A 14,428-nucleotide genomic window follows, 5' to 3' on the forward strand; every position below is an offset into this window, starting at 1 on the left:
AAAAACATATTTATATAAATATATTTTGCCAAAAGTAATTTTAAAACACACAGATGTCCAATTCACAACCGGTGTCGTAGTGTTGTAACGTTGTATGTCGTCATTTTTTTGATTAATGTATTATTTTTATGACATACAACGCTACGACAGCTATTGTAAATTGGACTAGAGAAATATGAATTAACATTAAAAACAATATAAGTACATACAAATAGTTACCTAGCTCAGTTTTTCGTTTATTTCGAAAACATGAGTTAGGGCCTTTCTATATTAAGTTAACGATATATTAAATTATTTAATTAAAAGCCTGCGCTCAAAGTGTAAAAATATATTTAAAAAATATATTACTGAAAAGTAAATAAATTTGTATTAATTAAAGAAATATACATAAATTCATATAAATATATTAAAACTTAAACAAAATCTATTTAAAAATATAAGAAAATATGAAATATTATTATTGTAAAAAACAGCAAATAAAAATTGTAATTGATTTAAAATTAATTCATAACGATTATAATTATATAACACCACACACCCCCCTAAATAAAAAGCGAATTTTTAATAAATAAAATGTATAATAAAAAGCAATTTAAAAGTTTTATTTAAAGATTTTACATGATTTCAATAACAATTAATTCAAGGAGCAAATTGGAAACGAAAATTTGTGAGTAAATACAGTTAAAAACCCAGTGGGAATGTTAAATTCGACTGTGGCGAATTAATTAATGTAAAATTTTAACGCTAAAAGATATCATAACAAAATTTAAAACTAATATAGATCTAAAAGGGCTTAAATAAATAGCATTTTAATAATTTTGATTTGTTTTTAAATACCGAAATTCGAAAATGTATTCCAAAAACTGAGTTTTTTTTAGAAATGTGCCCAATGTGATAGTAAAATAACTTTGTATTTTAGTAAAATATTGAGTTATACAAATATGGAGCTGTATGTAGGATCGGTGATTTGCGTTTGTAGAATTTTTTTACTCAAACCTAATTTTTTTTTTAAACAAATTTACCACATTAAGTTTGGTAGATACATAACCCTAAATATCTCTTGAACTAATCGAGATAACTTACATATGTCTACAAGTTTTTTTTTTGTAGATATTCTCAAGGACTATTTATATTTTAAATTTCAGCTCATTCGGATCATAAGTGGATTTTTGTCGATTTTTTTTTTTAAAAAATGTAAGACCCAAGGTGGCTTGTAATTTTGCTAATTGTGACTAAAGAACATTATCTACAACTTTGGTATCTTAGGTGACCCCTACTAAAATTATCCGGCAAAAATTTTAGTGGAATATTTTAATCCTTAAATGTCTTTTCTGTAAGAATTTTTTTAAATTTTCTCGGAAAAGAGGTCAAATTGACCCCTAAAGAGTGGAGCTAGAGGGTTAAGATCTTTCACAAAACAGATCGCCATAAAATTCCATCAAAGTAACTCTGACAATAAGAATTGTCTCAGATATTAATATACCACATTTTTTTCATTTATTATAATGCTCAAAATTCGATCAAAAAATAAAAAATTTGACCCCACTGTAAAAAAACAAGCAAGATAGCTATATTCGGCTGTTCCGAATCTTATATACCCTTCAACAAATTATACTTTAAAATAGAAATTTTATAAATTTTTAGGTAAACAAAATTTAAAAAAAAATTTCAAAATTGAAAAAAAAAAATTTTCAAAATTTAAAAATTTTTAAAAAAAATGTTCTTTTCGAAATTTAAAAAAATTAAATTTATTAGTTAAAACAAGTAAGAGAGCTATATTCGGCTGTGCCGAATCTTATATACCCTTCACCAAATTATACTTTAAAATAATTTTTTTTTAATATTTTTAGGTATCAAATTTAATTTTTTTTAATTGTTTTCCAAATTTTTTTTTGAAATTATTTTTTAATTTTTTTTAAAAAAAGTTTTTTCCAAATTTTTTTAAAATTTTTTTTTTGGAAAAAAAATGTATGACAAACAAATTTTTTGATGAAAAAAATTTCGGGTTAAAAAATATTTTTCCCGATTTTGACCCATTGTAGGTCCAACTTACTATAGCCTTATCTACATTGTTGCAATGGACTTTGAAATATCTATCATTAGATATCCATATTGTCTATATTAATGACTTATTAATCCAGATATAGATCAAAAATAGGTCAAAAATCGAGGTTGTCCCGGTTTTTTGCTCATATCTCCGTTATTTATGGACCGATTTTGCTGATTTTAAATAGCAAACTTCTCGAAAGCATGTCTGACAGAATTATTGAAGATTTGGATCCCGAAGATATCTGGGCTCTTCAGAAAATTGATTTCAACAGACGGACAGACGGACATGGCTTAATCGACTCCGCTATCTATAAGTATCCTTTATAGGGTCGGAAATGAAAAATGTAGAAATTACAAACGGAATGACAAACTTATATACATATACCCTTCTCACGAAGGTGAAGGGTATAAAAATTATTAAAATTCTAAAAATGAGTAAACAAAATTAAAAGATTTCTTCATAACGGCATTGACAAAACAATGGAAACTTAGGTAATATTTTAACAAATATGGTCTAAACTTTGCAATAACTCAATATTTTGTTGGGTATTCCTTATTTTTTATAACTGCTACACATCGACGATGCATTGAACCAATTAAAGAGTCAATGGTCTCCTTTGAAATATTTTGCCATTCCCTTATAACCGCCTCCGATAAATTTTCCTTCCTGGTGTAATTTTGGGTCCTTATTTTATGATCTACAATTTCCCATAGATTTTCTATGGGATTGTGATCTGGCGATTAGACAGGGCCACTTCAAAACACTTACCTCGTTGGATTGTAACCACTCGGTTACAACCCTAGAGGTGTGTTTCGGGTCGTTGTCGTGTTGGAATCTCCAAACTAGGGGCGTATTTTCCTCAGCGTATGGATACATAACATCGTTTAATATGGTTCTGTATCCTATACCTGTCATCGTATCTTTTATAAAATTGTTACGTTTTAACCTTTTCAAAACGTTGGTTTATTTTCTTTAAATAAACCGGATACTTTTGATTGCAAATAAAAGCTGTTTAGTAGTTTAAAAATTGTAGCAACTATATACCCTACACCACCATAGTGGGGAGGGTATTATGCGTTTGTGCAGATGTGTGTAACGCCCAAAAATATTGGTCTAACACCCACCTTAAAGTATACCGATCGACTTAGAATCACTTTCTGAGTGAATTAAACGATGTCCGTCCGTCTGGCTGGCTGGCTGTCCATGTAAACCTTGTGCGCAGAGTACAGGTCGCAATTTTGAAGATATTTCGATAAAATTTGGGACATATAATTTTTTCGGCCCAAGGACGAAGCCTATTTAAACTGGCTGAAATCGGTCCATTATTTCACCTAGCTCCCATACAAATGTCCTCTCGAAATTGGACTTTATCGGTCATAAATGTTTAATTTATATATATTATGTACATATATGTATCTACACAAATTTCGCTCCAAATAAGTTTTATATATACAAAATTCATGTCACCAAATTTTGTTACGATCGGTCCATAATTAGTCATAGCTCCCATATAGACCCGCTTCCGAAAATCACTTTAACGTGCATAAATCGCTTTAAAATGTTGGTATACACACAAAATTCAACATAGTTAACTTTAATATAGACGTAAATCACACGACCTAATTTCATGGTCATAGCTCCCATATAACCCCACTTCCGAAAATCACTCAAAAATATAAATTATTTAAATTTTAAAAGAAAAATGTTTTTTCTCTTTTACTTAGTGCAGGGTATTATATGGTCGGGCTTGATCGACCATTCTTTCTTACTTGTTTTCATTTAGTATAATGCTCAAAATTCGATCAAAAAATTTAAAAAAAATTTACCCACTGTTAAAAAACAAGCAAGAGAGCTATATTCGGCTGTTCCGAATCTTATATACCCTTCACCAAATTATACTTTAAAATACAAATTTAAAATATTTTTAGGTAAACAAAATTTAATATTTTTTTTTTTCAAAAATTTAAAAAAAAAATCAAAATTAAAAAAAAAAAATTTCAAAATTTTAAAAAAAAAAATTAAAATTTAAATTTATTAGTTAAAAAAAATTTATGACAAAAAAATGTATTTTTTTTTGGCAAAAATATTTTTACCGTTTTTGACCCATTGTAGGTCCATCTTACTATAGCCTTATATACATCGTTGCAATGGACTTTGAAATATCTATCATTTGATATCGATATTGTCTATATTACTGACTTAGTAATCCAGACATAGATCAAAAATAGGGCAAAAATCTATGTTGTCCCGGTTTTTCCTTATATATCAGCCATTTGTACCGATTTTCACGATTTTAAATATCAACCGAGCTGGGAGAATTCCCGATATACTGATGTATCAATCATGTTTGTAAGTTAATTGGAGGCAACGGAAAGTTGATTTCAACATACAGACGGACATGGCTATATCGACTTCGCTATCTATAATGCTCCAGAATATACTATATACTTTGTGGGGTCGCAAATTAAAAATGTAGAAATTACAAACGGAATGACAAACTTATATATATTGCCAGTCATGGTGAAGGGTATAAAAACTCAGACACCAACTGGACACAAGTTTATTTTACAAAAATAATCTGCTCAACATGCCTTTTCAGAATTATACAGCCCAATCTATATATATAAAAATGAAATGGTCCATGTATGTAATGGCATCACGTGAGAACGGCTGGAGCGATTTGGCTGATTTTTTTTTATTCGATTCGAAATTTTCAGGAGATGGTTTGTAAAGAAAAAAAATTCAAAAATCCCGGGTAAAACTCGGAATTTTTTTTTGCGTCCAGTCAACTGTAATAAAAAAGCTCCCTAAAGTATGCAGTACAAATTTATATATTTTATTTCCAAATAAATAAGAACAGGCAGGTTATATAGGTTGAAGAAACTTGAAGAACTAACATTAGTAAGTGCTACCGGGCGAAGCCGGGCGGGTCAACTAGTATATATATATAAAAATGAAATGGTCCATGTATGTAATGGCATCACGAGTGAACGGCTGTAGCGATTTGGCTTGTTTTTTTTATTCGATTCGAAATTTTCAGGAGATGGTTTGTAAATAAAAACAATAAAAAATTACGACTAAAACCGGCTTTTTTGAGTCCAGTCAACTGTATTAAAAAATCCCCTAAAGTATGCAGTACAAATTTAGATATTTTATTTGCAAATAAATAAGAACATGCAGGGTTGGAGAAACTTGACGAACTAACATTAGTAAATGCTACCGGGCGACTAGTTATGAATAAAAATACCCCGGGAGTTTTTTTTCCCTTTTCTCATTTTTCGTATTCAAATTCAATGGGAAAAAACTCCAGGGGAAAAAAATCCCGCGGAATTTTTTATTCATAATTGGGCTGAGTCGCTATTCTGTTCCAAAAATGCTGTTGGTCAGTGTTATTATAAGACAATTATGTATGTTCAAGACATTTTCTGAGGGAAATCTTTTATGGGGACTACAGACAAATGTTTTCCGATTTTCGCCATACTTTAAAGTATAATTTCAGACCATTTAGAACTAATTTGTGCAAAATTTTATCAGCATAAAAACTTATAGAACACTTCGTCAATTCGAATCATCTTCGGCGAAATAGGCTTATTTCTGGCTTGAGGGGTATGTAAAGAATCAGAATTGTCACAATCCTCATGAGACTCCATTACATCGCGAAAAAATCACTGTTTGGTGCGGTTTACATGCCGAAGTCGTCATCGGCACAATCGGTCATTAAATCCGAAAGCGGTGAATGGTGAAAGCCATTTTTTATTCCTCATGTCATTGCAAATCATTTCGAGGAGAAATGCTTCCAACCAGACGGCGCAACATGCCATACACCACTTGAAACCAACACTTTGTTGAGCCAACCGTTTGCTGACCGAATTATTTCAAGAAATGTGCCTGTGAATTGCTCAACACCCCATTACTTTACCTTTAAGTTCCTTCAAATTGTTAAATAATTACACTTTTCTTGTTTATTTTTTTTTTTATTTTTAATTTATTTCCACTTATTTTTCTTATAATTTAAGTATATTTTTTTCCATTTTCAATAAAACAATAAATCGTTTTAATATGTTTTTTTGTTTTTGTTTTTAAAGTTAAATTTAATATTTCTGGTTTTTTGCATTCTGTTTTTGTTCTTCTTTATATCTGTTTTGTTGGTTTTAAATTTTGTTGTTTTATTTAATAATAATAATATGCATTTACTGTGATTCCATATTTATTTATTTATTAAATTTAAAGTTTTAAATCAATTAATTTTACAATATCATTTTCAAGAATCAATAAATTGTTTGGGTTTTTATTTATTTTTTTTATATTTTAATATTTTTTGTTATTTTTTTTAATTTTTAAGTTAATAGAACATTATTAACTAACTTTATAGATAATTTATATATTTTTCTGTTTTTCTTTTTTTTGTATATCTCTGGGGTTTTGTTTTCAAAATGTTTATTTATTTTTTTTTTATTATTTTTGACTGAAATTTAATTTTGTTAAATTAAATTTTAATATCGTGTGTGTTTTAAATATCTTTTGTTTTTTATTCTGCTCTTTTTTAAATATCTTATTTATTAATTTTAATTTCTTTTTTGTTAAATTTTAAAATTATTTAAGGTACTAAATATATTTTGAAAAATTATATTTTTTTTATTACGGAAATTTTTTAGGTTTTTAGCAAAAAACTATTTTTCTTTTGTTTGTTTTTCATATTTATTAGATTTTAAATCGTTAGTTGTTGTTAAAAAAGATTTTTCTTTATTTCGTTGGTTTATTTGAAAGACAATTATATTTGTTTTTTGTTTTGTTTTAAATTTTAGAATTTTTTTCAGTCTAAATAAAGGAAAAAAAAATTGTTTTTAGAGCCAATATTTTTTTGTTATTGTGGTTTATTAAAGTCTTGATTAGTTTAAAAAATAATGTTTTCTTTAATGTTTATATTTATTTATTCCCTCAAAAAACATCTGCTATAATGTTACCAATCCCTAAACCTTCTTTTAATATTTAAAGTGAAGAGGTCTGCTAAATCACAAATAAGGGAAACATCAAAAAATGTAAAATTAATTATCTAACGAAAATTTGTGTTAGAATTTGGAATTTTTTATACCCTTCACCTTCGTGAGAAGGGTATTTGTTTGTCATTCCGTTTGTAATTTCTAAAATATAATTTTCCGACCCTATAAAGTATATATATTCTGGTTCCTTATAGATAGCGGAGTCGATTAAGCCATGTCCGTCGGTCTGTCTGTCCGTCTGTCTGTGGAAATCAATTTTCTGAAGACCCCAGATATTTTCGGGATCCAAATAATTCTGTCAGACATGCTTTCGAGAAGTTTTCTATTTAAAATCAGCAAAATCGGTATACAAATGGCTGAGATATCAGGAAAAAACCAGGACAACCTCGATTTTTGACCTATTTCTGGATTACTAAGACATTAATATAGACAATATGGATATCTAATGATAGATATTTCAAAGACCTTTGCAACAACATAAATAAGACCATAGTTAAGCTACGTTTCCGCATACACCGTAATCGGCACCGAAAACGAAATTCCATACATTTGCACTGAAAAAAGTTCGTTTCAGAAATCGGCAATGAAAATTGGTAACGAAAAACCTGTCATTTGGGGCCGGAACGAAAACAACTTCAAGTAAGTTGTTTTCGGTGCTGTAGGAACGAAATTATTTTAATTATTTTTTTATTTCAAATTTAAAGAAAATCAAAATGAACAAAAAAAAAATAAATTTTCTTTATTGGAAGAGGAAATAATAATAGATTTTGTCAAAAATAATGAAATTCTATTTAATATGCGACATCCAAAAGTAGAAAATAATTTCGATTCTGTTTTATGCCGCAACATACCAAACTGAAACGAAAACTATTCAGAAACGAGACGGTGACGAACACCAACGTTTTCAGTTTTCGTTATCGGTGCCGATTACGGTGTATGCGGAAACCTAGCTTTAGTTGGACCTACAATGGGTCAAAATCGGAAAAAATATTTTTTAACCCGAATTTTTTTTTTACCCAAAAATATTTAAAAAACAATAAAAATTTTTTCAAATTTAAATTTAAATATTTAAAAATTTAAAAAAAAAAATTTAAATTTAAATATTTAAATTTTTTTTTTTTAAATTTGAAATAAATTTTATTGTTTTTTCAATTTTTTTGTTGGTTAATAATATTATAAAAAAAATTTGTGACAAACATTTTTTTTTTGGTAAAAAAAAAAATTTAGGTTAAAAAATCTTTTTCGATTTCGCTATCTAAGACGATCCAGAATATATAAAGTTTATGGGTTCGCATATGAAAAATGTAGAAATTACAAATGGAGAACTTTCTAAATTTTTGTATAGAACACAAATTGTCTTAGAATGAACACTTTATGACAGAGATCGAAAATAACTCGTCCAAATACCAAAAAACACATATTGTGATTTATATTTTTGTGATAAAAATAAATCACGGAAAATAACAGTTATAAAATGATTTTTATTTAAATGGTTTGGTATGACCTTTATTCGTTTTTGTTGTTTTTTAATGGTTTGGTGTGAGATAAATAATTCATTTGTTCTTAATAACTGTTACTTTCTCTTTTATTTACATACAATAACATATTATTAGTATCATAGTAACATATTAAAGTATGAAGTAATGAAGTCTGAGTAACAGAAATGAGAATTTTTTTTAATCGTTGATTTCATGTTCGCAAATAAAAGTCACAAGCTGACCTTTACAAAAAATAATTTTTAAATGGCTGCGAATGAGAATTTACCATTGAAATGAAAGTGAACCAGTTATTTTCGGTCTCTGCTTTATGAGTATATTTGCACTATAGTTTATTTTATTTTAGTTGTTTTCTATGTGTTCAACAGACCCCTCCCTACTTAGTATGCAAAAACTTTAAACCATTTTAAAACATAACAAATAAGAGAACTAAATTCGGCTGTGCCGAATCTTATATACCCTTCACCAAAATATACTTTAAAAAAATATATTTTTATTATTTATTGTAAAAATATTTTTTTTTTTTTGAAGAAAAAATTTATTTTTGAAAACCATTTTTTTTAAAATTTAAAAAAATATTTTATGCTGAAATAGTTTAAATAGTGAAAAAAAAATTATTGTAAAAAAATTGTTTTTTTTTTTGTGGAAAAAAAATCGGTTTAAAAAATATTTTTCCCGATTTTAATCCATTTTAGGTTCGAATTACTATGGCATAATATACGTCGTTGGAAAGGTCTTTAAAATATCTATCATTAAATATTCATATTGTCTATATTAATGGCTTAGTAATCCACATATAGATCAAAAAGATAAAAATAGGTAGTCGTGAATTTTTTCTTATATCTCAGTCATTTGTGGATCGATTTTCTAGATTTTACCGAACCGGGACTATAGCGGATATATTGATGTATTAATCACGTGTGTAAGTTATTTCACCAAAGTATACTTTAAAAAAAGAATGAAAATATTTTTTGTTAAAATATTTTTTTTTTTTTGAAGAAAAAGTTTATTTTTGAAAAACATTTTTTTTAAAAAATTTAAAAAAATAATTTATGCTGAAATAGTTTAAATAGTAAAAACAAAAAATTATTGTAAATTTTTTTTTTTTTTTGTGGAAAAAAAATCGGTTTAAAAAATATTTTTCCCGATTTTAATCCATTTTAGGTTCGAATTACTATGGCATAATATACGTCGTTGGAAAGGTCTTTAAAATATCTATCATTAAATATCCATATTGTCTATATTAATGGCTTAGTAATCCACATATAGATCAAAAAGATATACAATAGGCAGTCGTGAGTTTTTGTTTATCAGCCCAATTATGAATAAAAATTCCCCGGGAGTTTTTTCCCTTTTCTCATTTTTCCTATTCAAATTCAATGGGAAAAAACTCCCGGGGAACAAACTCCCGCGGAATTTTTTGTTCATAATTGGGCTGTATATCTCAGCCATTTGTGGACCGATTTTCTCGATTTTAAATAGCAACCGAACCGGGACTATAACCGATATATTGATGTATTAATCATTTGTGTAAGTTATTTGGGGGCTACGGAAAGCTGATTTCAACATAAAGACGGACATAACTATATCGACTTTTTATGGGATTGGAAATGAAAAATGTAGAAATTACAAAAATGGTGAAGTGTATAAATAAAAACTTAAATAAAACCCTTAAAACTTATAAAATAATGTTTATTAAATTAATCACATTAATTCAGTTTAAAATTACACAATAAAAATTTGTACATAAGTTAGTTGTTTCATAAAAGTGTTTGTGTGTGTTTTGTGGCAAATGAAAAATCTTTGGAATACAATATTGTGCGTAAATATTACTTAAAAAAATACAATAACAATTAAAAGTTATAGGAATTATTAAAAAAAAAATCAAAAACAAAAATCATCTGATTTTAGTCATAAATAGTGTGAATTAATCAAAAACAATTACAAAATATTTTTGAAATTTTGCAAAATTTTTGCAAATTTTGAAACAAAGCTAAATTGAGTTAAAATCTTGCATGCTCTCATAATCAATAATTGATTAAAAATTTGTAAATAAGTTTACTTTATAAATAATGAGGGTATTCATTTCAAAAAAATGGAAAATTGCACTCTGATTTTTTACACTTTTAAAAAACAAAAAAAATCAAAAAAAAGTTGTATTTTTTTTTTGTGGAATTTTGTTCAAGTTTTTGTTATGTAAAAGTGTAAAAAAATCAGAGTGTAATCTTCCATTTTGTTGAAATGAATACCTTAATATTTCTCAATCTTTTTTTTAAATTTCAAAAGCATTAATTTTATGAATGAAGTAGCGTTAAATGCTAGAAACAAGTCTTTAACAAAATTATCATTTAAATTTCCCTTATATGTTAATAGAACTTCCGTTGTGCTTTAAACAACTTTGTGGGCTTGGTTTTTTCCTATTCATTACTTATTAATTAGCTCATTTACTTTTTAACGTTTATACATTTTATTTATTTATTTCTTTGATTTCTATTTGTTATATTCTTTTTTCCATCTGTTTCTTTATATGGTTATTATTTATGTTATATTGTTGGTTTTCGTTTATAAATGCCTCAAGAAAGTATTAATTAATTTGTTGAAATTATATGAATTGTTATGCAAGAATGATTTTTATTGTTGTCAATTTTAAGTTGGAAATTAATGAAAAGGTATTCGTGACATTTTTTATTATTTATTTTGTTTGTATATACATTTTTGTATGTTGAAATTTGATTTGTTGAGAGTTTAATAAATAAAATTGAAATTAAGTAAAATATCTAAGTCTAAATATTTATAAAGAGGGAGGGGTGGTTAAATGCTATTTCCATTTTTTTGGTGGTTGTAATTAAATATTGTTTACAGAGTTTTGTTTTAATAAGATGTTGGGGAATCACCACAGAATGCTTTTGTTTGGCAAAATATTAAAGAATTTAAACAAACAATTGAATAATAATTTGAAACAGATCGCCAAATAATTAAAATTATATTGAAATTATTCTCACAGCTATGCAAAACCAAAATTTCATATATTTTCAGCTTAATTTCTTTTAGTATTAAATTTTTAAATATTTTTTTTACATTGAAAAATCTAAGCTTGTTCACAATATCGAATGAAACATTTCATTCACATTCTAAGCGAAAGAAAACTGATTCGTTCACATAAATATGAAGTTAGGGAAACCAAAATCATCTTTCTTTCTTTTAGAATGCAAACGAAATTGTTCATTAGATATTGTTTAACAGTCATCAATTTCTTCCAATCAAAGCTTTGGAATTCAATTTTCGAAAGCAAAATAAATTTTATCTCTTTACCATTCCTTTAATGATTTAATTTATAGAATTATTTCCTTGTACTTCAAATGTATTGAATTCATTCCATTGAGAATTCATTCTATATAGAATTAATTTCTTATTGAATCATTAAAATGTTCTTGAATGATTTCTTGAATCTTATATAGCCACCATCAATATGTGACAATAAAATATTTTTCTGATATAAAAGTCTTTGAATGAAGCTAAAGAATTCGATGTCGAGAATGGATTTAAGAAATCAATAGCTAACATTTTTTTAATTTCAAATTAAAATGTTTGTGAATTAAGCTCAAATTGAATTAAATAATTCAAAGCTCTGCTTACAAATCGTTTAATTTTGTTAAGCTTTTCAACATTCTGTGGTGGTTTTCCTTAACAATCAATTATTTTGTTATATTTATCAGATTATTACATTTTGTTTCAAGTTCTATGTTATTACAGTTGACTAAATTTTAATTATTTGCTTTTACAATATAATTAAAGTTAATTAATATTATAAATATGTATTATTTAATTGTTTATTTTCTATATATAATTTGCTTTTTTAAATTCTATTGCAATTGCTTAAGATTGGTTTAAGAAAGACAAAAAGCATTCAAAAACAAAACCATATTTATTTATTTGTTTAAAGTTCATATTTAAAATTTAAGAAACTTTTGAAACTAATTATTAAAATTTAAATTATTTAAAATTTATTTCAAAACTATTGAATGCTTTTGCCATTTCATTTAGAGTTTTTTTTTCTACTTCTCTTCATATTTGTCTTTTTATATTTTAGTTTTTCTCTTTATTTTAAATATGTATGTATATTAATTTTTTCAATATTTTTTATTGTAATAGTGAAATGTGAGTTAAATGTTGAGTGATGTGTGGTGGTGGTCATAAAATTTTGTATATATACTGTTTGTAAATGCTGTAATTTTCTTGGTATATTGTTTTTATTTATTTAGTTTGTTTAAATATTTATTTGGTTTTTCTTTTTTTAAATTTATTTTTAAATACTTATATAAGTTTTTGTGCTAAATTTTTTGTTTGGTCTTTAGTATACATTTAAAGGAGGGGCAAAATAGAAATGTTAAAATTATAAAAAATTCATAAAATCTGTTATTAGAGTTATTTAGTAAGTGAAAGAAAGTAATATGTAAAAGAAAATATTTGAGCAAAGGATTTTTTGTTTGTTAGAGATTATTTTAATATTTTCTTTAACTAAAATTTATATTTTTACATTTATAATTTTGTGGTTTTAATTTTAAGTCTTGTTTTTAATCATAATTTTCTTTCATTATTATAATAATCATAAATTTGTTTTTGAGATTCATTGTTTAAGAAATAATTTACGTTTTTATAAAAAGCGATTAATCGAAATATTATCAAAATAAAGTTTTTGAAAGATTCTAGTTAGCTAAGCCAAAAAAAAATTGAATAATTTTTTAGAGTCGACTTTAGTTCATTGATTTCGAAAATCAGCTTTCGTTTACAAAATAAAGCCGAAATGAAAAATATATTTAGAGAGTCTAAATGGCAACACTGAATTCGACGGCAAAATTCTAAAATATATTTTTCAATATGTCAATAGTGATGATTTCAAAAATAATATTTAGTTTTTCGAGTCGGCTTTAGTTTTCGAAATAAATCAGAAATAAAAATCAATATATTTTGAACTATTTAAAAAGATTCTAAAATGGCAACTCTGACTATAACTAGCAAAATTTTAAATGTCATTTCTGTTTATATCTGGAGTGTTGATTTCAAAACTAATATTTACTTCCTTGAGTCAGCTTTAGTTTTCGAACTAAAGCTGAAATCAAAATCAACATATTTTTAACTACTTAGAAAGATTCTAAGTGGCAACTCTTACTTTGTTGGAAAAAATTGAAAATATATTTTTGACTATTTCAAGTTTTTGGAATTCGAAAATAATATTAACTTTTTCAAGTCGGCTTCAGTTTTCGAAATAGAGCCGAAATCAAAATAAATATATTTTGACCAACTTTGAAAATGTCTTAGTGGCATCACTGACTTGGAGGCAAAATTTCAAAATCCATTTTGAAAATGTAAAATGTGCTTATTTCAAAAATAATATTTATTTTTTCGAGTCCGTATTAGTTTTCGAAATACAAGTTGAAATTAATAATACATATTTTTATCACCTTGAAAGTTTCTCAGTGGCAACACTGAATTTGGTGGCAAAATTTTTAAATCTATTTTTGATCATGTCAATAGTGCTGATTTCAAAAATGATACAAACTTTTTCGAGTCAGCTTTAGTTTTCGAAATAAAGCCAAAAACAAAATAATATTTTTCTACCAACTTTAAAAGTTCTTAGTTGGCAACTCTGACATTGCTGATAAAATTCTATAAACCGTTTTCGAATATCTCAAGTGTGCTGATTTCAAAAATAATATTAACTTTTTCGAGTCAGCTTTAGTTTTCGAATTATAGTAGAAATCAATAAAAACAATTTTAAAAACTTTAAAATAGTCTAAGTGGCAACACTGAATTTGAAGGCAAAGTTTTGAAATCTATTTTTGAATATGTCAATAGTGCGGATTTCAAAAATAATTTTATAT

This window comes from Calliphora vicina, chromosome 1 (assembly GCF_958450345.1).
Source record: "Calliphora vicina chromosome 1, idCalVici1.1, whole genome shotgun sequence".
Taxonomy (NCBI): Eukaryota; Metazoa; Arthropoda; class Insecta; order Diptera; family Calliphoridae; genus Calliphora; species Calliphora vicina.